This window comes from Sapajus apella, unplaced genomic scaffold, assembly GCF_009761245.1.
Source record: "Sapajus apella isolate SASKATOON/1434 unplaced genomic scaffold, GSC_monkey_1.0 scaffold102, whole genome shotgun sequence".
Classification (NCBI taxonomy): Eukaryota; Metazoa; Chordata; class Mammalia; order Primates; family Cebidae; genus Sapajus; species Sapajus apella.
Window position 1 is genome coordinate 13403 of NW_022437042.1, and position 21171 is coordinate 34573.

A 21171-nucleotide genomic window follows, 5' to 3' on the forward strand; every position below is an offset into this window, starting at 1 on the left:
GAGGTGGTGAAAGATATTGGGTGAGTCTCTTCTGCCTTTGCACAAAGGAGGAAAGAATGTGAAGAACTGCATTTTGTGGTTTGAGTGCCATCTCAGCTATAGTACAATAGAATATCAGGGAGACTTCTAATTTTTTTGACTCTATTCCCTGGAACCTGGAATGCATCTGTTCAGTGCCTGGGGAAACTAACTACCCTGAAGGGAAGGTTACAGGCCTGGCTGGCTTGCCACCTGCTGATTGTAGTACCTGATGGTCTTGTGTGAACGTAGGGAACCAGGAAGTGGTTACAGCAGGCCTTGGCTGAGACCAAGGGCTTTGCTGGTCTCGGATCTGACCTAGTATAGTGCTAGTGTTGGTGACCACAGGGGTGCCTGTCTCACTCCACCCCAGCTCCAGGTGGCCTAAGACAGAGAGAGAGAGGCTCAATTTGTTTGGCAGAAAGTCAGGGAAAGAAACAAAATCTCTGCCTGGTAATGCAGAGAATTCTTCCAGAAATTGTGCAAGACTATCAAGGTTATATCTCTACAAGACTGTAAGAACTACAGCTTTACTGGGCTTGAGTCCCCTAAATCAAATACAGCTTAGATCACAACACTTAAGTTCTTTCAGATATCTGGAAAGCGTTTTCAGTAAGGATGAATGGAAACAAGCCCAGACTGAGAAGATTACAAGAAATACCTAACTCATCAATACCCAGAAACAGATGAGTATCTACAAGTATCAAGACCATCCAGGACCACTCAAGTCACCAAATGAACAAAATTAGGCATCAGGGACCAATACTGGAGAAAGAGATCTGTGAATTTACAGAAAATTCAAAATAGCTGTTTTGAGTAAACTCAAAAAAATTTAAGACAACACAGAGAAGAAATTCAGGATTCTATCAGATATATTTAACAAAAAGATTAGAATAATTAAAAAGAATTAAGCAGAAATTCTGAAGTTGAAAAATTCAATTTGCATACCGAGGACTGTCTCTGGGTCTTTTAATAGTGGAATTAATCAAGCAGAAAAAAGAATCGGTGAGCTTGAAAACAGGCTACTTAAAATTACAAAGTCAGAGAAGACAGAAGAAAAAAGCATAAAAACATGAAGCATGCTTTCAGAATCTAGAAAAAGCATCAAAAGGGCAAATCTAAGTGTTATTGGTCTTATAGAGAAGGTGGAGAAAGAGATGGGGGGTAGAAAATTCATTAAAATGGATAATAACAAATAAATTCCCAAACCTACAGATGAATATTAACATTTAAGTACAAGAAGTTTAAATAACATCAAGCAGATTTAACTAAAAAAATACTAACTACCTCATTTAATAATCAGACTCCCAAAGGTCAAGGATAAAAAAGAATCCAGAAGCAGCAAGAGAAAGAAACAATAACACATAATGCTTTTTCAGTAAGTCTTGCAGCAGACTTTTCTTTGGAAACAGAACAGGATAGGAGAGAATGGTATGACATATTTAAAATGCTGAAAGAAAAAAGAAAAAAACTTTTTTTTTTTTTTTTTTTTGAGACGGAGTTTTGCTCTTGTTACCCAGGCTGGAGTGCAATGGCACAATCTCGGCTCACCGCAACCTCCGCCTCCTGGGTTCAGGCAATTCTCCTGCCTCAGCCTCCTGAGTAGCTGGGATTACAGGCACGCACCACCATGCCCAGCTGATTTTTTGTATTTTTAGTAGAGACGGGGTTTCACCATGTTGGCCAGGATGGTCTCGATCTCTTGACCTCGTGATCCACCCACCTCGGCCTCCCAAAGTGCTGGGATTACAGGCGTGAGCCACCGTGCCCGGCGAAAAAAACTTTTAACCTAGAATAGTATATGCAGTGATAATATCCTCCAAACACAAAAGAGAAATAAAGACTTTCCTAGACAAACAAAAACTGATAAATTTTATCAACATGAGACCTGTCTTACAAGAAACACTAATGGGAGTACTTCAACCACTCAAAAAAACACTTTAATCAGTAAAAATAAACCATCTTTCTAAAGGTAGAAAACTCACTGGTAAGAATAAGTACACAGAAACACACAAAATATTATAACACACTAACAATGGTATGTAAACTACTCGTCTTAAGTAGAGAGACTAAATATGGCCATCATAAATAAATAAAACAAATTTAATACACAGAGTTAGATACAAATAGAAAATACAGAAAGTTAAAGAGCAGACAAATGAAATTAACCTGGAGTCTTTATTAGTTTTCTTTTTGCTTGATTGTGTGCTTATTCAAAAGTGTTGTTTTTAGCTTAAAAATGAGTTATTAGATAATATTTGTAAGCCTTCTGGCAACCTTAAAGCAAAGTCATACAATAGACACACACACACACACACACACACACACACACACACACACACACACAACAAAACAAAATTATATCATCATAGAACATCACTTTCAATAAAAGGAAGACAAGAAGGAGGAACAAAAAAGAAAAGACCCCAAGTAACCAGAAAATAAATAACAAAATGGCAGTAGTAAGTTCCTACTTATCAATAATATCATCAAATGCAAATAGACTAAGCTCTTGAGTCAAATAACTAGGGTAGCTGAATGGATTAAAAAATAAAACAAGACCCAATAATCTGTTGCCTACATGAAACACACTTCACCTATAAAGACACATACAGACTGAAAATAATAGGATGGAAAAAAATATTTTTTGCCAAGGCAAACTAAAAAAGGGCAGGAGTATCTGTATTTATATCAGACAAAATAGATTTCAAGACAAAATATATGAGAAGACATAAAGAAGGTCGCTATATAATGATAATTGTGTAAATTTAGAAAGAGGGTGTAACAATTTTTAATATGCACTAAATACTTAAGCACCCAGATATACAAAGCAAATATTATTAGAGCTAAAGAGAGAGATAGGTTCCAATACAATAATAGCTGGAGACCTCAACACCCCACTTTCAGCATCAGACAATTATTTCAGACGGAACATCAACAAGGAAGCATCAGACTTAATCTGCACTGTAGGCCAGACGGACCCAATGGACGTTTACAGAATATTTTATTCAATGACTGCAAAATACACATTCTATTTTTTTAAATTGTACTTTACATTTTGGGGTACATGTGTAGATTTTGCAGGATTGTTGTATAGGTACACACATGCCATAGTGGTTTGCTGTCTCCATACTCCAGTCATCTACATCAGGCATTTCTCCAAGTGTTATCCCTCCCCAATCTCCCCGCCCCTGGCTGTCCTTCCCCTAGCCCTCCACACCCTAACATACCTCCGTGTGTTATGATCCCCTCCCTGTGCCAATGTGATCTCATTGTTCAACACTGGCCTACAAGTGAGAACTTGCAGTGTCTGGTTTTCTGTTCTTCTGTCAGTTTGCTGAGAATGATGGTTTCCAGGTTCATCCATGTTCCTACAACGGACAGGAACTCATCATTTTTATGGCTGCACAGTATTCCATGGTGTATACATGCCTCATTTTCTTTATCCAGTCTATCATTGATGGGCATTTGGGTTAGTTCCAGGTTAAAGACCAAGTAATTCTTTAATTTTTGAGCTACATTTGGGACAAAAAGAACAAAATTAGGCAGAATGACTGTGTGGGTCAAATGGAGTAATAGGACTATATGAGAAAAAGTAAGCAAAATGACTCAATTCCATTTTTTTCATCAAAGGGAGTGGCCTTCAACTTGATACAGTAAGAGAATGTGGATTAAAAGACCATCTAAAAATGTCACTTTAAATTAAATAAAATGTATAAGCTAAAATGAACTCCACTTCAGTATAACAAAAAATCTAAGGGTGTAAACATAAGACTATTCTGGAAATCTCTCATGTCAACTAAACAAACATGGGATGGTAATGGTATCTAGGCATGGTAATGGTATCTCTTTGGCCATGGATAAAGATGAATGAGTCCCTACCTCCTAGGACCCATAATCTGGTTGCGACATTTTCAAAGCTAAACTAGAAAGCAATTTATGATAAAAATTGCTAGTTGGGCATAGGAGATCTCAGGAGGACTTACAGTAAATGAACTCTGTAACCTGACCTTTGAAAATGTATGAAGCTTCAACTGGTAGAAATTTGGTGGAAAAATACCCCAGGTCAATGAGAATTCCCCAGTTATGTCATTTGAATATTATAGTGGAAAAGTTCAGAGCTTATTTGGGGAAGTGTAAATGATTTAGTTTTGGGAGAAATCAAGAAGAATGAAAAATTAGACAGGTTCCTAGATAATAGGATAGGATTGTCTCATTATTTATCACTGTATACCCAGTATATTGACAAGATTAGTATCCAATGAAAACAATATTGAACAGGAAATATAAATTTAAATATAGGTAAATGTTGCCTCAATTTCCAAAACCAGAAAAAGCTGTAACTCAGAACATTTATAACAGATTGACTTTCAGAGATGTATAAAAAATAGTAGCATTCATGAGGAAGTGACATAGAGTTATCAGTAGCTAAGCTTAGTAGATTTTCTCACTTTTTTCCTCATATTTTTATTGTGAAAATTATAAAGTGATAGAAATGTTGAAAGAATAATTCAATGAACAGACATTCGTATTTCCACTAGATTCTCCAAATGTTAACATTTTGCTCCATTTGCTTTACCCCTCTCTTGTTCTCTCTCTTTCTCTCTCTCTCTCTCTGCATGTGTGTGTGTGTCTATTTTTCTGAATCTTTGAAAGTAAGTTTCAGGTATCATTACTTCTTTTAAAAATAAGGTTATTAAACTTATATCAACAAATATAATATATCTAGGCTTTCCTAAAGTATTTGGCAAATTTTTTTCTTGATATTGTACTAACAAGATGGAAAAGTATGAGTTAAATAATATAACTAGGTGAGTTCATGGTTAGTTAAATTAACATACTGAAGAGTGTTGATTAATGGGGCAATTGTACCCTGGAGGGAGGTCACTGGCACTTCACTACAGGGGTCTACATTTATTTTAGTTGGCATAAATGATTTATCTTCTGCTGAGAGTTTATCTCTGAATAATGTCTAATTTCACACTTTCCAGTTGTAGTTTATAGAAAGTCACTTTTAGGTTTTTAAAAATATATTCTTAGCGACTCTGAGCGATTCTGACGCAGTAGGCCTGGGGAAGGGCCCTTGGCTTTGTGGCAATTATTTATGACAGAGAATCACTGATTTAGGGTAACTTTTTATCTGGTTGAATCTCTTGCTAAATCACCCCACTGCAAATAATTTAGTCTTAAAAACCTTCAGACTCTTATACCACAAAGAATTGTCTGGTTATTGAGTACTTCTACTTGAAAAAAATGATTTGCCAATTTTAGGTCATCTCATTCAACCAGCAGTTACAATTTCAGTTAAGCTTTATAAAACTCATAGTTGTAACTTCTAAAAGTGGCAGAAAAAATTTTGTGTGTTCTAAAGGTTAACATTTTGCCCCTACAATGTGGCTAAACTAAGACTTAAAACTAAAAATTCTTACGTGTAAACTCTTCCTCTAAATTTTAGTATCAGATATTTGGAATAAACCTATATTTTATGAAGTAAATCTTTATAATTTCAACATTTTTAGGCTTTGTGCTTTCTACACATAAGAAGAAAATTTGTTAGTAGAGAGTCAGACACTAAGTTCAGTCAACTATGGGAGGAACATTATAAACTCATAGCAAGAACCTCTTCCCTCTGTGTCATGATTTATCTCCTTAATAACTCACAGTTTTATCTTCTCTTAAGGACCATGTTTTTTTTTTTTTAAATATGACTACACTTTGAACATCCTTTATTCTCTATGAACTTATTGTACATAAAAAAGATAATAATCAACTGACTTAAATGTTGTGGTAGTTGAGAGGTTATTAAGACCTTGCACATGGGCTCTCCATGGACTAGGAGGTTGATTCCCCTATAAATCAGTCATCTAGGGCTAGTTGGATAAATCAGAATGGGACAAGAAAAAAAACCTTCTGAATTTAGTACTTTTAAAAGATGCTTTATGGAATAAATCTGGAACACATTACCCACTTATCTGCATTCATCAGGTCAATGTTATTGTATTACAGCTTGCCTCTCCCTGCCAGAGTAAAAAAAGAAAGTGGACTGGAGTTGAATTATATTGAAACAAACAAACAAAAACCCTTAAGTTTATTATATAATTGAGAAAGGGAAAGTATGCTACCTAGAATACGTAAAAAGCAATTGCCATTCACACATGGATTTCCAATATTATCTTTTAAACATTTAGAAAACTATCATTTTAACATATGAACCTTAAAGTAATGACATCTACCAAGTGCTTAGTATTTCCCAGGTGCTTTTATAATTACTTTAAATCACAGTATTTTAACTTTGGATGCAAATTAGGATCATCTGAGAAACTAAAAAAATCCCAGATGACCAGGCCTCACTGGAAACCAATTAAATCAGAATATCTATATGTGGCATCAGTCCAATCATCAGTAGTGTTTAAACTCACCAGGTGATTGCAATGTGAAGCTGAGGTTAAGAACTGTTTATTGGATACAATATTTTTTTATATCTTCACAACAGCCTTTTGATAAAGTATACTTTTTATCATTACCATCATCATCTTTAATTGGCAAGTGACAAAACCATTACAGAGAGATGTGACGTCCATTTCCCAAGGCCATCAGCTCACAAGTGACAACTGGGATTTGAATCCAGGGAGTCCAGCTCTAATGCTATTATTATATCATTGACACCCATACAAAAAATTACAGATTAACAAAATTCTTATCAGCCTTCAATTACACATCATAAATGTTGTCCTAGTAGCCCTTAAATAATTTTAATTTGTTTGCTTGAACTGACGGATGCTGAAAAGTGTATTTTCACTTAGCTAATACATTAACATAAAATAATTTCAGTCTGAATATTCGAAGGACAAAAGAAGGGAGGTATACCCCTTTCCTTCTAAGAAATTTCTACTGTGTACAAGACATGATGCTAACTGCTTTACATAATTTCACTTTAGTCTTATAATATTGATATTATTTATCAATTGATGGGGTAACTAAGGCTCAGTGAGCTTAAGAAACTTTTCCAAAATCTCATGGTTAATGAATGATGAAGTCTGGATTTGGGCACTTCTCTCTGATGCCAGAATTCTTACTATTTCTACCATTTGGACTCCTCAAATATACAGTTATTTATTGTGCTACACTAATACTTTCTATGAAGGTGTTTAGAAAGCCAAGCTTCCAGAGAAGAGGCTATTTGAGGACAATTATTAAGTAGTTTTATTGAATGAGATTCTAGATAAACGTGCCTTATTAGCACCTTCAAGACTGCATTAATGAAGTTATAGAGTGGTATGGACACAATGTGTTGCCATCATGATGCAAATATAAGTGGTAAATAAATGTCCAAGTGCCTGACATATGCTTCATTTCATCAGGAAAAAATAGAATGCGACAAACGTTGCATCCCATTTGAATTCCAACGACTCAATGTTACACTTCATACACAGAGATGGCTTTTGAAAACAGGACTGGCACTTATTTCATGAGTCCGTTTTTATATCAATTTCTTAGAATTTAGCAATAATTAGAGTAAAAATCAGGTCTATTTTGATCTCCTAAAGATAGCTTCTACTTTTCTTCCTGTAGCATTTAATGTTCCCAGGTCGAGGATGTAGAGCCTACCATAGATGGATCATGAACACCCCATCTGTTCACACTCAGTAAATTGAACCTGTCCTATTGGTTTGGGATCCAGCCAGCCAAAAACTGCACTCAAGAATTTTGCCTTTTCCTCCCATTTCTGCTACAGGAATGAGACAGAAGATAGCACAAAGCCACAAAAATTACCAGTTGTGCTCAGAGAGGCAATTATTAAGATAGAAACAAGCAATTCCCCTCATTCTCTGTTTCTTTAGTTCACATTTGATTACTATATACTTCAAAGCTGATTGTTGTAGCTAGAGGATTCCTCCTCGCTTTGAAACTCAAACTGTTTATTTCAGAGAGAAAAAGAAACATCTGTCACATGTGGAATTCTTGAGAATCAGAGAGTCACTGTAAAGTGCAACTAAAAGACTGTGACACTCCCAGCTTAGGCCTTTGGTGGGATAGCTACCCTCCTGGCTTTTTCTCTTTCCCATCACAATTATGTCTCTTGAGGCTTGAAAATATTTGGAGTGTTGTATCATGTAATGAAATTAACAATGATAATAATTTAATTGTACAGTTAAAAATAACTAAAAAATTATTGGGTTTTTGTAATACAAAAGATAAATGCTTGAAGGGATGGACACCCCATTTTTCATGATGTGATTATTACACATTGCATACCTGTATCCAAGCAGTTCATGTACTATATATATATATATGTATATATATACACACACATCTACTATGTACCCACAAAAATTAAAAATAATAGTAGTAATAATAATACTCCGCTATGAAGCAAATGGAACTCTACTTCAGGATAGCTAAAAGAATGCCATCACTCTATTTTAGCTGAGCATTTAGAGGTTACCTTTATAGAAAGGACTGAGAAGAATAGGAAGTAATAGAAAAAGGCAGAAAGTCTCCTGAACAGCTATCAGACATGATGTGTGCCTTCTCAAACAAAAGTTTTAATACAGTTTTGAGTCTAAGAGGGCCTAGAGAGAGGCATAAGAAAAAGCACAACTTTTCTTAGTGAACAACAGGGAAAGATCATTTGCTGCTCACAAATGGCAAATACAAGAATGCAAAACATATTTTTAATTTCTATATCAAAATGGAAAGCAAATATCAAGTCTTTGGAATAATCTGTCATAGAACAAGAAAGTTATTGAAGAAAATTGAGGGTGTTCTCAATATACTATTGTGATGAGGCATGAAGTCCTAGGGGGCATACATAATTCACTGAAGATCACACATTACTTTCTTAAAATTCTAATTTCTAAAACTTTATACATTTGTTGATCCATGAAACCAGACCACACATGTACATATTACTGCTATAGGGAACTATTGTTAAGTATGGCAGTATGTCATATTTGAAAGTGTTTTAGAGTAAAAATTTGTAAGAACCACTGGTGTAAAAAAGCAAAAGATCCAAAAGTGAAAGATCCAGAAAAGCATTCAGAGGTTTATAAATTTCTAATTATTCAACAAATACTTATTGTACTTGACTTGATATGGCATTACACTAGTAATAAGAGGAAAAACCATTTCAGCAGAGCAATCAGAGGACATTGAAATCTGAAGTTTACCTAATGCCAATTTTATATGGGAAGACTAAGACAAATGAAAAACAGTGCCTTAAAATAGTATCTGGAAAGTTGGTTGGAGTTTCTGTTTTTAAAAATGTTGAAAACATGTGAAATGAAGAAAAAGCTGAGATCTTTGTAGTGCAAGATCTCATACCTGTTAGAACCTATGTTTCATGCCTGTTAGAACAATAAAAATAATTAAGCTCTTAGCTAAGATTCATCAAGCTTTATCTTTTATTAAAATTAAAATTTTTATTTTTTGTGTGTTCATTGTAGGTGTATATATTCATGTTTTACATAAGATATTTTGATAGATGCATGCAATACATAATAATCACATCAGGGTAAATGGGGTATCTATCACTTCAAGCATTTATCTTTGTGTTTCAAATGATCTTATTATGTTCTTTTAGTTATTTTAAAATGTAAATTTAAATTTAAATTACCTTTGACTATAGTCATCCTGTTGTGCTAGCAAATACTAGGTCTTATTCATTCTTTTAAAATACATTTGTGGGTACATAGTAGATGTTTATATTTATGGATTACATGAGGTGTCTTGATATAGGTATTCAATGTTAAATAAGCATATCATGGAGAATGGGGCGTCCATAACCTCAAGCAAAAATTCAGATGCCAGCTGGAGCTGCCCTGTATGAGGTGCCTGTCGACCAGTGCTGGGAGGTGTGTCCCAGTCAGGAGTCATGGGGCTTAGGGACTCACTTGAGAAGGCAGCCTGTCCATTAGCGGAGCTCAAGCACTATGCTGGGAGATCTGCTGTTCTCTTCAGAGCCAGCAGGCAGAAACATTTAAGTCTGCTGAAGCTGTGCCTACAGTCACCCCTTCCCCCATGTGCTCTGTTCCAGGGAGATGAGAGTTTCATCTATAAGCCCCAGACTGGGGCTGCTGTCTTTCTTTTAGAGATGCCCAGCCTAGAGAGCAGAAATCCAGAGAGGCAGTCTGGCTACAGCAGCTTTGCTGAGCTACAGTAGGCTTTGCCCAGTTCAAACTTCCCAGTGGCTTTTTTTACACTGTGAGGGAAAAAATGCCTACTCAAGTCTCAGTAATGGCATACTCCCCTGTCCTCACCAACCTCAAGCATCCCAGGTCGATTTCAGACTGCTGTGCTGGCAGTGAGAATTTCAAGTCAGTGGATTTTAGTTTGCTGGGCTTCTTTGGGGTTGGATCCACTGATCTTGACCACTTAGATCCCTGACTTCAGCCCCCTTTCCAGGGGAGTGAACGGTTCTGTCTCACTGGCTTTTCAGGTGCTACTGGGTTATGAACCAAACTCCTACCACTAGCTCTGTGTCTGCCCAAATGGCTGCCCAGCTTTGTGCTTGAAACCCAGAACCCTGGTGGTGTAGGCATCTGAGGGAATTTTTGCAGGTTACAAAGACCATGGAATAAGTGTAGTGTCTAGGCCGGACTGCACTGTTCCTCATGGCACAGTCCCTCAAGGCTTCCCTTGGCTAAGGGAGGGAGTTCCTCAATCCTTTGTGCTTCCTGGGTGAGGTGAGTCCCCACCCTGCTTTGGCTCTCCCTCCATGGGCTGCATTTACTGTCTAACCAGACCCATTGAGATGAGCTGGGTACCACAGTCAGAAATGCAAAAATCACCAGCCTTCTGTGTTGATCTCACTAGGAGCTGCAGACTGAAGATTTTCCTATTTGGCCATGTTGCCCAGGTTAAGTCTTAATTTGAAGCTACATTTTGTCGCTGCTGGTGTGTAGAAGAGTTAGCGATTTTTGTTCATTAGTTTTGTATCTGTAAACTTTGCTGAATCCTTTCATCAGTTCTAGGAGCTTTCTGGAGGAGTCTTTATGGTTTTCAAGGTAAATGATTGTATCATCAGCAAACAGGGACAGTTTGAATTCTTCTTTACTGATTTGGATGCCCTTTATTTCTTTCTCTTGTCTGATTGCTGTGGCTAGGACTTCTGGTACTATGTTGAAGCAGAGTGATGAGAGTGGGCATCCTTGTATTTTCAAGTTCTCAGAGGAAATGCTTTCAACTTTTCCCCATTCAGTATTATGTTGGTTGTGGATTTGTCTTAGATGACTTTTAATACATTGAGGTATGTCCCTTGTATGCAGATTTTGCTGAAAATTTTTATGATAAAGCAATGGTGGATTTTGTTGAATACTTCTTCTGCATCTATTGAGATTATCATGTGATTTTTGTTTTTAATTCTCTTTATGTAATGTATCATATTTATTGAATTGTGTATGTTAAGCCATCCCTGCATCTTTGGTTTGAAACCCACTTGATCATGTTGGATTATTTTTTTGATATATTATTGAATTGAGTTAGCTAGTATTTTGTTAAGGATTTTATCATCTATGTTAATCAGGAATATCAGTCTGTAGTTTTCTTTTTTGGTTATGTCCTTTCCTGGTTTTCATATAAGGGAGATGATGCTGGCTTCATAGAATGAATTAGGGAGTGTTTCTTCTTTCTCTATCTTGTAGAGTAGTGTTAATAAGATTGATAACAATTCTTATTTGAATGTCTGGTAGAATTCTACTGTGAATCTGTCTGGTCCCGAACTTTTTTTTTTTTTGGTATTTTTAAAATTACCATTTCAATCTTACTGCTTGTTATTGGCCTGTTCAAGGTCTCTAATTCTTGATATAAGCTAGGAGGGTTGTATATTTCCAGGACTTTATCCATCTTTTCTAGGTTTTCTAGTTTATGCATTTAAAGGTGTTCATAGTAGCCTTGAATGATCTTTTTATTTCTGTGGTGTCAGGTGTAATATCTCCTGTTCCATTTCTTATTGAGGCTATTTGGATTTTCTTTCTTTTTTTCTTGGTTAATCTTCCTAATGGTTTATCAATTTTATTTATCTTTTGAAAGAAACAGAATTAAACTTCTTTTCTTTATAAATTACCCAATTTTTGGTATGTCTTTATTAGCAGTGTGAGAACAGAATAATACAGTAAATTTGTACTGCAGAGAGTGATGCACTGCTGGAAAGACACCCAAAAATGTGGAAGAAACTTTGGGACTGGGTGACAGAGGTTGGAGCTATTTGGAAGGCTCAGAAAAATACAGAAACATGTGGGAAAGTTTGAACTTCCTTGAGATTCAAAGGCTTAGAAGACAGAAAGATGTGGGAAAGTTTGGAACTTTCTAGAGACTTGTTGAATGGCTTTGACCGAAATGCTGATAGTGATATGAACAATAAAATTCAGGCTGAGATGGTCTCAGATGGAGATGAGCAACTTTTTGGGAACTGGAGTAAAGGTCACTCTTGCTATGCAAAGAGACTGATGGCATTTTGTCCTTGCTCTAGATATCTGTGGAACTTTGAACTTGAGAGAGATGATTAAGTGTATGTGGTAGAAGACATTTCTTAGCAGCAAAACCTTTAAGAGAAAGCAGAGAACAAAGGTTTGGAAAATTTGCAGCAATAGGAAAGTAAAATCTATTTTCTGGGAAGTTCAAGCTGCAGAAATTTGTATAAGTAACAAGTAGCCAAATGTGAAGTGCCAAGATAATGGGGAAAATGTCTTTAGGGCATATAAGATAACTTCACATCAGTCCCTACCAGCACAGACCAAGAGGCCAGGACAGAAAAATGGTTTTGTGGGCTAATCCGAGCCTGCCTGCTTTATGCAGCCTCAGGACATGGTGCCCTGTCCCAAGCCTTGGCAGCTTCCATGTGGTGTTGGGCCTGCAGGGGCACAGAAGTTTTTTCTTTTTCTTTTTTTTAAATTTAAGTTTTGGGGTACATGTGCAGATCTTGAAGGATTGTTACATAGGTCTACACATGCCATGGTGTTTTGCTGCCTCCATCCTCCCATCACCTACATTAGGTATTTCTCCTAATGTTAGCCCTCCCCAACCTCTCCACCCCCTGCTATTCCTCCCCTAGCCCCCCACCCCCCAACAAACCCCAGTGTGTGATGTTCCCCTCTCTGTGTCCATGTTTTCCAATTGTTCAACACCCACTTATGAGTGAGAACCTGTGGTGTTTGGTTTCCTGTTCCTGTGTCAGTTTGCTGAGAATGACAGTTTCCAGGTTCATTCATGTCCTGCAAAAGACATGAACTCATCCTTTTTTATGGCTGCCTAGCATTCTATGGTGTATATGTGCCACATTTTCTTTATCCAGTCTATCATTGATGGGCATTGGAGGTGGCTTCAAGTCTTTGCTATTGTAAACAGTGTCTCAATGAACATACCTGTGCGTGTGTCTTTGTAATAGAATGATTTATAATCCTTTGGGTATATACCCATTAATGGGATTACTGGGTCAAATGGCATTTGTAATTTTAGATCCTTGAGGAATCACCACACTGTCTTCCACAATGGTTGAACTAATTTACACTCCCACCAACAGTGTAAAAGCATTCCTATTTCTCCACATCCTCCCAAGCATCAGTTGCCTCCAGATTTTTTAATGATCACCATTCTAACTGGCATGAGATGGTATCTAAATGTGGTTTTGATTTGCATTTCTCTAATGACCAGTGATGATGAATATTTTTTCATATGTTTGTTGGCTGCATATATGACTTCTTTTGAAAAGTGTCTGTTTATATCTTCTGCCCACTTTTTGATTTTTTTTTCTTTTAAATTTGTTTTAGTTCTTTGTAGATTCTGGATATTAGCCCTTTGTCAGATAGGCAGATTGCAAATTTTTTTTCCCATTCTGTTGGCTGCTGGTTCAGTTTAATGATTGTTTCTTTTGCTGTGCAGAATCTCTTAAGTTTAATTAGATTCCATTTGTAAATTTTGGATTCGTTGCCATTGTTTTTGGTGTTTTAGTCATGAAGTCCTTACCTATGCCTATGTTCTTGCCTATGCCTATGTCCTGAATGTCCTGAATGTATTGCCTAGGTTTTCTTCTAAGGTTTTTATGGTGTCAGGTCTTATGTTTAAATCTTTAATCCATCCGGAGTTAATTTTTGTATAAGGTGGTGTATAGCTCTGTTTTGGTACCAGTACCATGCTGTTTTGATTACTGTAGCCTTGTAGTGTAGTTTGAAGTCAGGTAGTGTGATGCCTCCAGCTTTGTTTTTTTTGCTTAGGATTGTCTTGGTTATGTGGGTTCTTTTTTGGTTCTATATGAAGTTTAGGGCTGTCTTTTCCAGTTCTGTGAAGAAGGTCAATGGTAGCTTGATGGAGATAGCATTGAATCTATAAATTACTTTGGGTAGTATGGCCATCTTCACAATATTGATTCTTGAACATGGAATGTTTCTCCATCTGTTTGTGTTCTCTCCTATTTCCATGAGCAATGTTTTGCAGTTCTCCTTGAAGAGGTCCTTCACATCATTTTCAGTTGTATTCCTAGGTACTTTATTCTCTTTGTAGCAATTGTGAATGGAAGTTTGCTCATGATTTGGCTATTTGTCTGTTATTGGTGTATAGACATGCTTGTGATTTCTGCACATTGATTTTGTATCCTGAGACTTTGCTGAAGTTGCTTATCAGTTTAAGGGGATTTGGGGCTGAGATGATGGCGTTTTCTAAATATACAATCATGTCATCTGCAAACATTTATAAGCAGACAAAAAAACAAAAACAAAAACAAAACTAGAGAAAAAGTGAAACAAATTGACCAAACACTTCAGGAGAAAAATGGCTGATAAGAATGTCAAATAGAGATATGTAAAGATACTTCACATAATTAGACATTAAAGAAATGGAAACTGAAAGCACAATGTGATACTACTTGTATCTATGGGAATGGCTAAAATCAAAAATACTGAAAATACCAGTTGTTGATATAAATGTGGAAAACTGACACTCTTAATATTGTCTGAGTGTAAAACTGTACAATCAAAAACACTTGTTAGTTTTCTAAAAATTGTATTTAGGTGGGTGTTGAACAATGAGAACACGTGGACTCAGGGAGAGAAGCGTCACACAAGGGGGGCAGCTCCAGGTGTAGGGGAGAGACAGCAGGGGGTGGGGAGGGAGGGGAGGGTGGGGAGGGATAACATGGGGAGAAATGCCAGATATAGTATGCACCTAAAGTAAAATAAATAAATTAAAAAAATACATGTATAAAGAAAACCAATTCCAGGAATAAAAAGAAAGATTTTGTTTTTAATTTTTGTGTTATACAGTAGGTTTTATGTATTTAGGATTTAAGTGAGATATTTTGATACAGGCATATGATGCATAATAATCACATCAAGGTACATGGGGGTATGCCTTCTATATTTTGGACCCAATAAACAACCCTACATCTCTTCCATCCCCCACTATACTCCCTTTCCAGCTTCTGGAAACCATTCTTCTATTCCTCTTCTCCATGAGTTCAATTATTTTAAATTTTAGCTCTTACACATAACTGAGTACCCTTCAAGCCTGTCTTCCTGATCCTGGGTTATATCACTTAATATAATGATGTTCAGTTTCATCCTTGTTGTTAAAAATGACAGGATCTCATTCTTTTTTATGGCTGAATAGTCCTTCGTCTTCATTGTGTGCAAGTACAACATTTTCTTCATTCATTCATCTGTTGATGGACACTTAGGTGGCTTCCAAATCTTTGCTATTGTGAACAGTGCTGCAACAAACATGGGAGTGCCGATATATTTTCCATATACTGATTTCCTTTCTTTGGATATATACCCAAGCAGTAAGATTGATGGATTTTATTGTAACTATTTTTAGTTTTTTTGAGGACACTCCAAACTGTTCTCCATAGTTGTTGTACTAATTTACATTTCCACAAACAGCATAGGAGAGTTCCCTTTCCTTCACATCCTTGTCATCATTTGTTATTGCCTATCTTTTGGATAAAAGCCATTTTAACAGGTAAGATAATTTCTCATTGTAATTTTGAGTTTCATTTCTCTAATGATCAATGATGTTGAGAACATTTTCATGCACCTGTTTTCCATTTCTTTGTCTTCTTTTGAGAAATGTCTATTCTGATCTTTTGCCCAATTTTTGATTAGATTATATTTTTTCCTATAAAGTTGTTTGAGCTTCTTATATATTCTGGTTATCAACCCCTTGTAATATGGGTAGTTTGAAAATATTTCTCCCATTCTATGTGTTGTCTCTTCATTTTCTTGCTTCTTTTCTTTGCTGTGCAGAAACTTTTAAACTTGAAGTGACCCAGGTAGTCCATTTTTGCTTTGGCTGCCTGTCCTTGTAGGATATAATCAAGAAATCTTTGCCCAGCTCAATGTCCTGGAGTGTTTTCTGAATGTTTTCTTTTAGTAGTTTCAAAGTTTGAAATATCAGATGGATGTATTTTGTCTGTTAAACAACTTAATTACTAGAAAAATGTTTAATTTTTGTGAGTACACAGTAGATGTATATATTTATTGGGTACATGAAGTGTTTTGATACAGGCAGAAAATGTGTAATAATTATATCATGTAAAATGGGAAATCCATCCCTGCATGTATTTATTATTTGTGTTATAAACAATCCAATTATACCCTTTTAGTTATTTTAACATGCACAATTAAATTACTATTTACTATAGCCACCCTGTTGTGCTATCAAATGCTGGGTTTTATTTATTCTGTCTATTTTTTTGTAACTATTAGCCAACCCCAGCTTACTTCTACTTTCCCAATACAATTTCCAGCTCTAATAACCATCCTTTTGCTATCTCTGTGAGTTCAACTGTTATGAATTTTATATCTCACAAATAAGTGAGAACATGCAATGTTTGTCTTGCTGTGTCTGGCTTATTTCAAATAGCATAATGGCCCCCAGTTCTACTCATGTTATTGCAAATGACAGAATCTTAATTTTTATGGCTGAATAGTCCTCCATCACGTATCTGTACCACATTTTTTAAAACCCATTCATCTGTTGATGGACACTTAGGTTACTTCAAAATCTTGACCATTGTGAACAGTGATGCAACAAACATGGGAGTGCAGATATCTCTTCCATATACTGATTTCCTTTCTTTTGAATATAAACCCAGCAGCAGAATTGATGGCTCATATGGTAGCTCTATTTTTTAATTTCTTTAAGGAATGTCCATACTGTTTTTCATAGTGGTTGTACTAATTTACATTGCCACCAGAAGTGTATAAAGGTTTCCTTTTCTCCACATTATTATCAGCATTTGTCATTGCCTTCTGGTAAAAGCCATTATAACTGAGGTGGGATGATATCTCATTGTAGCTTTGGTTTGCATTTCTCTGATGATCAAGGATGTTGAGTACCTTTTTAATATGCCTGTTTGCCATTTGTATGTGTTCTTTTGAGAAATGTCTATTCAAATCTTTTGCTTATTTTTGAATCAAATTATTAGATTTTTTTCTAGAGAGTTGTTTGAATTTCTCATATAATCTGTTTACTAATCTTTTCAGATGGGTTGTTTGCAATATTTTTCCTCATTCTATGGGTTGTCCCTTTACTTTGTTGATCATTTTCTTTGCTATGCAGAAGACTTTTAATGTGATTTGATCCCATTTGTTCATTTTTGCTTTGGTTATGCATGTTTGTGGAATATTACTCAATAAATTTTGCCCAGAAGAATGTCCTGGAGAGTTTCCCCAATATTTTCTTGTAGTTGTTTTAAAGTTTGAGGCCTTCAATTTTAAGTATTTAATCTATTTTTATTTGATTGTTGTATATTGAGAGAAATAGTGTTCTAGTTTTATTTTTCTGTATATAGATATCCAGTTTTTCCAACATCACTAATTGAAAAGACTCTTTTTCCGTGTATGTTCTTGGCAACTTTGGGGAAAATGAGTTCACTGCATATGTATCCATTTATTTCTGGGTTGTCTATTCTGTTCTGTTAGTCTATGTGTCTGTTTTTATGCCAGTACTGTTGTGTTTTGGTTACTATAGCTTTGTAATATAATTTAAAGTCAGGTAATTTGATTCTTCTAGTTTTATTCCTTTTATTTTACTCAGGATAGCTTTGGCTATCATGGGTCTTTTGTGGTTCCATGTAGTGTTTACAATTGTGTTTGTTATTTTTTTTTGAAGAATGCCATTGGTATTTCAATAAGAATTTCATTAAATCTGTAGATTGTTTGGGGAATTATGAACATTTTAACAGTATTCATTCTTCCAATCCATGAACATGAAATATCTTTCCATTTTTTTTGGTGTCCTTTTCAATGTTCTTCATCAATGTTTTATTGTTTTCATTGTAGATATCTTTTACTTTCTTAAGTTAGTTTTGAGGTATTTATGTGTGGCCATTGTAAATAGAATTACTATCTTGTTTATTTTTTAACATTGTTCACTGTTGGCATGTACAAATGGTACTAAATTCCATAAAATCATTCAGCAACTTTGCTGAATATGTTTATCAGTTCTAGTAGTTTTTAGTGGAGTCTGTAGAATTTTCCAAATGTAAAATCATTTTATCAATAAACAAAGATAATTTGACTTCTTCCTTTCTAATTTGGATGTCCTTTATTTTCTTCTCTTGTCTAATTGCTCTAGTTAGGACTTCCAGTACTATATTAAATAACAGTGGTGACAGTGAGTAGCCTTGCTGCATTCCATATCTTAGAAAAAGTTTGTTAGCTTTTCCCCATTCAGTATGATACTAGTTTTTGGTCTGTTATAAATGGTTTTCATTATGTTGAGGTATGTTTTTTCTATACTCAGTTATTTTAGGGCCTATATCATGAAGCAATGTTTAATTTTACCAAATGCTTTTCTGGTATCACTTGAGATGATCATATAGATTTTGTCCTTTATTCTGTTTATATGCTGTATCACCTTGATTTATTTGCATATGTCAAAATTCTTTGCATCCTTGGGATAAATCTCACTTGATCATGATAAATGATCTATCTTGTTATTGAATTTGTTTTGTATTTTGTTGAAGATTTTTGCATCAAAATTTATCGGGAATATTGACCTGTAGTTTTCACTTTTTGATGTGTCTTTGTCTGGCTTTGGTATTGGGGTCATACTAGCTTCATAGAATGAGTCTGGAAGTATTTCTCCCTCTATTTTTAAAAACAGTTTTAGTAGCATTGATGCTAATTCTTCTTTAAGTGTTTAGTAGAATTCAGCAGTGAAGCCATCTGCTCCCGGGACTTTCTTTGCTGGGAGACATTTTATTATGGCTTTTTTTCCTCATTACTTGTTATTGGTCTGTTTATGTTTTGGATTTCTTCAAGGTTTAATATTTCTAAGTTGTATGTATCTAGGAATTTATCTATTTCTTCCAGATTTTCTAATTTATTGGCATACAGTTGCCGACAGTAGCCACTAATGGACCTTTGAATTTGTGTGGAATCATTTGTAATGTATTCATTTTAATCTCTTATTTTATTTATTTGAACATACTTTCCTTTTATCTTAGTTATTCTGGCTAAAGGATTTTCGATTTTGTTTAACTTTTCAAGAAATCAACTTGAAGTAGTCATATTTGGGGAAAATCTGCTCAGTGCTGTATAATCTTCTTGAACTTGAATATTGATACCTTTCCCTAGATGTGGGAAGTTCTCTGATATTATCTCTCTGAACAACCTTCCTACCTCGATATCTTTCTCTACCTGATATTTAATTCTAGTAGCTCTTAAATTTGCCTTTTTGAGGCTGCTTCATAAGCACACTTCTTTGTTTTTTACTCTTTTTTCTTTTATTTCCTCTGACTGTGTATTTTCAAGTAACCTGTTTTCATGCTCACAAATTCTGCCTTCTTCTTGATAAATTCAGCTACTGGAAAACTCTGAAGTATTCTTCAGTGTGTCAGTTTCATGTTTTCCACTCCGGAATTTCTGCTTTATATTTTTAAAATTTATTCCATTTGTGAAATTTATCTAATACATTTCTAGTTTTTGTTCTCCATGCTATCTTAATATTTTTTGTTTTCTCAAAACAGCTATTTTGAATTCCTTGTTTGAAAATTCTTGTATTTCAATTTTTACATAATTAGTCTCTGTTGTTTTATTTAGTTTGTTTGGTTAGGTCATGTTTTCCTTGATGGTCTTTATGCTTGTGGATATTTATCAGTGTCCAGTGTCTGAGCATCAAAGATTTGGTCATTTATTGTGGTCTTCATGGTCTTCTTTTTTTTTTTTTGTACCTGTTCTCAGAAAGGCTTTCCAGGTATTGGAAATTGACTTGAGTGTTGTTATCTAAGCCATATTTGCATTAGTGGACACCTAAAGCCTAGTAATTCTGCGTTTTTTGCAGACTCATAGAGATATTACCATTTTGGCCTTGAATAAGATGCAAAAGAGATATTTTGATTACCACTCAGAGGCTCTTGTTATTTTTCCTTACTTTCTCCCAAACAAGCAATCTCTATCTTTGCTGAGCTCCCTAGAGCTGTGGGTAGGAGGACATAAGCAACCCTATGGACATCACCACTGGGGCTGTGCTGGATCACTGGGTATTGCTCAGGGCTTAGTATGACAAATAACTAGCTACCACCAACGTTTGCTCAAGGCCCTAGGGCTCTGCAGTCAGTAGGTAGAAAAGCCAGCCAGGTTTCTGTCCTTCCCATCAGGGTGGCAAGTTTCTCCAGGACCTGGGAAACTCCAGAGATGCTCTCCAGAAGGTAGGAATTAGAATCAAATACCTTGGAAATCTACCTGGTGCTCTATTCTATTTTGGCTAATCCTATGCTCAAACCAGGAAACGAAGTTCTTCCCATTCTTTCCTTCTCTTTCTATAGGCAAAGGAGCCTCTCCCCATGGCTACCACTACCACAGAACCATGAAGAGTACTTTCAGACTACTGTCAATGTTCATTTAAAGCCAAGGGTTTCTCAGTCAGCTTGTGGTGAATGCTGTCAGGCCTGGGACTGTTAAGGGCAGTGGGCTCCCCTCTGGCCCAGGACAGGTACTTACATTTTGTCCAAGAGCCAAGGACTGGAATTGAGGATACCAAAAGCCCACTTTGTGCTCTTCCCTACTGTGGCCTACCTGGCTGGTTAGTGAAGTCAGCACATCTCAGAGTTTCATCCAAGTTCTATGACTTACTACCTTAATGCTTATTTTTTAGAGCCCAATTGCTATTTAGCCAAAAAGTAAAGGATTCTGCCATGACTGGGTCCTTTTCTTC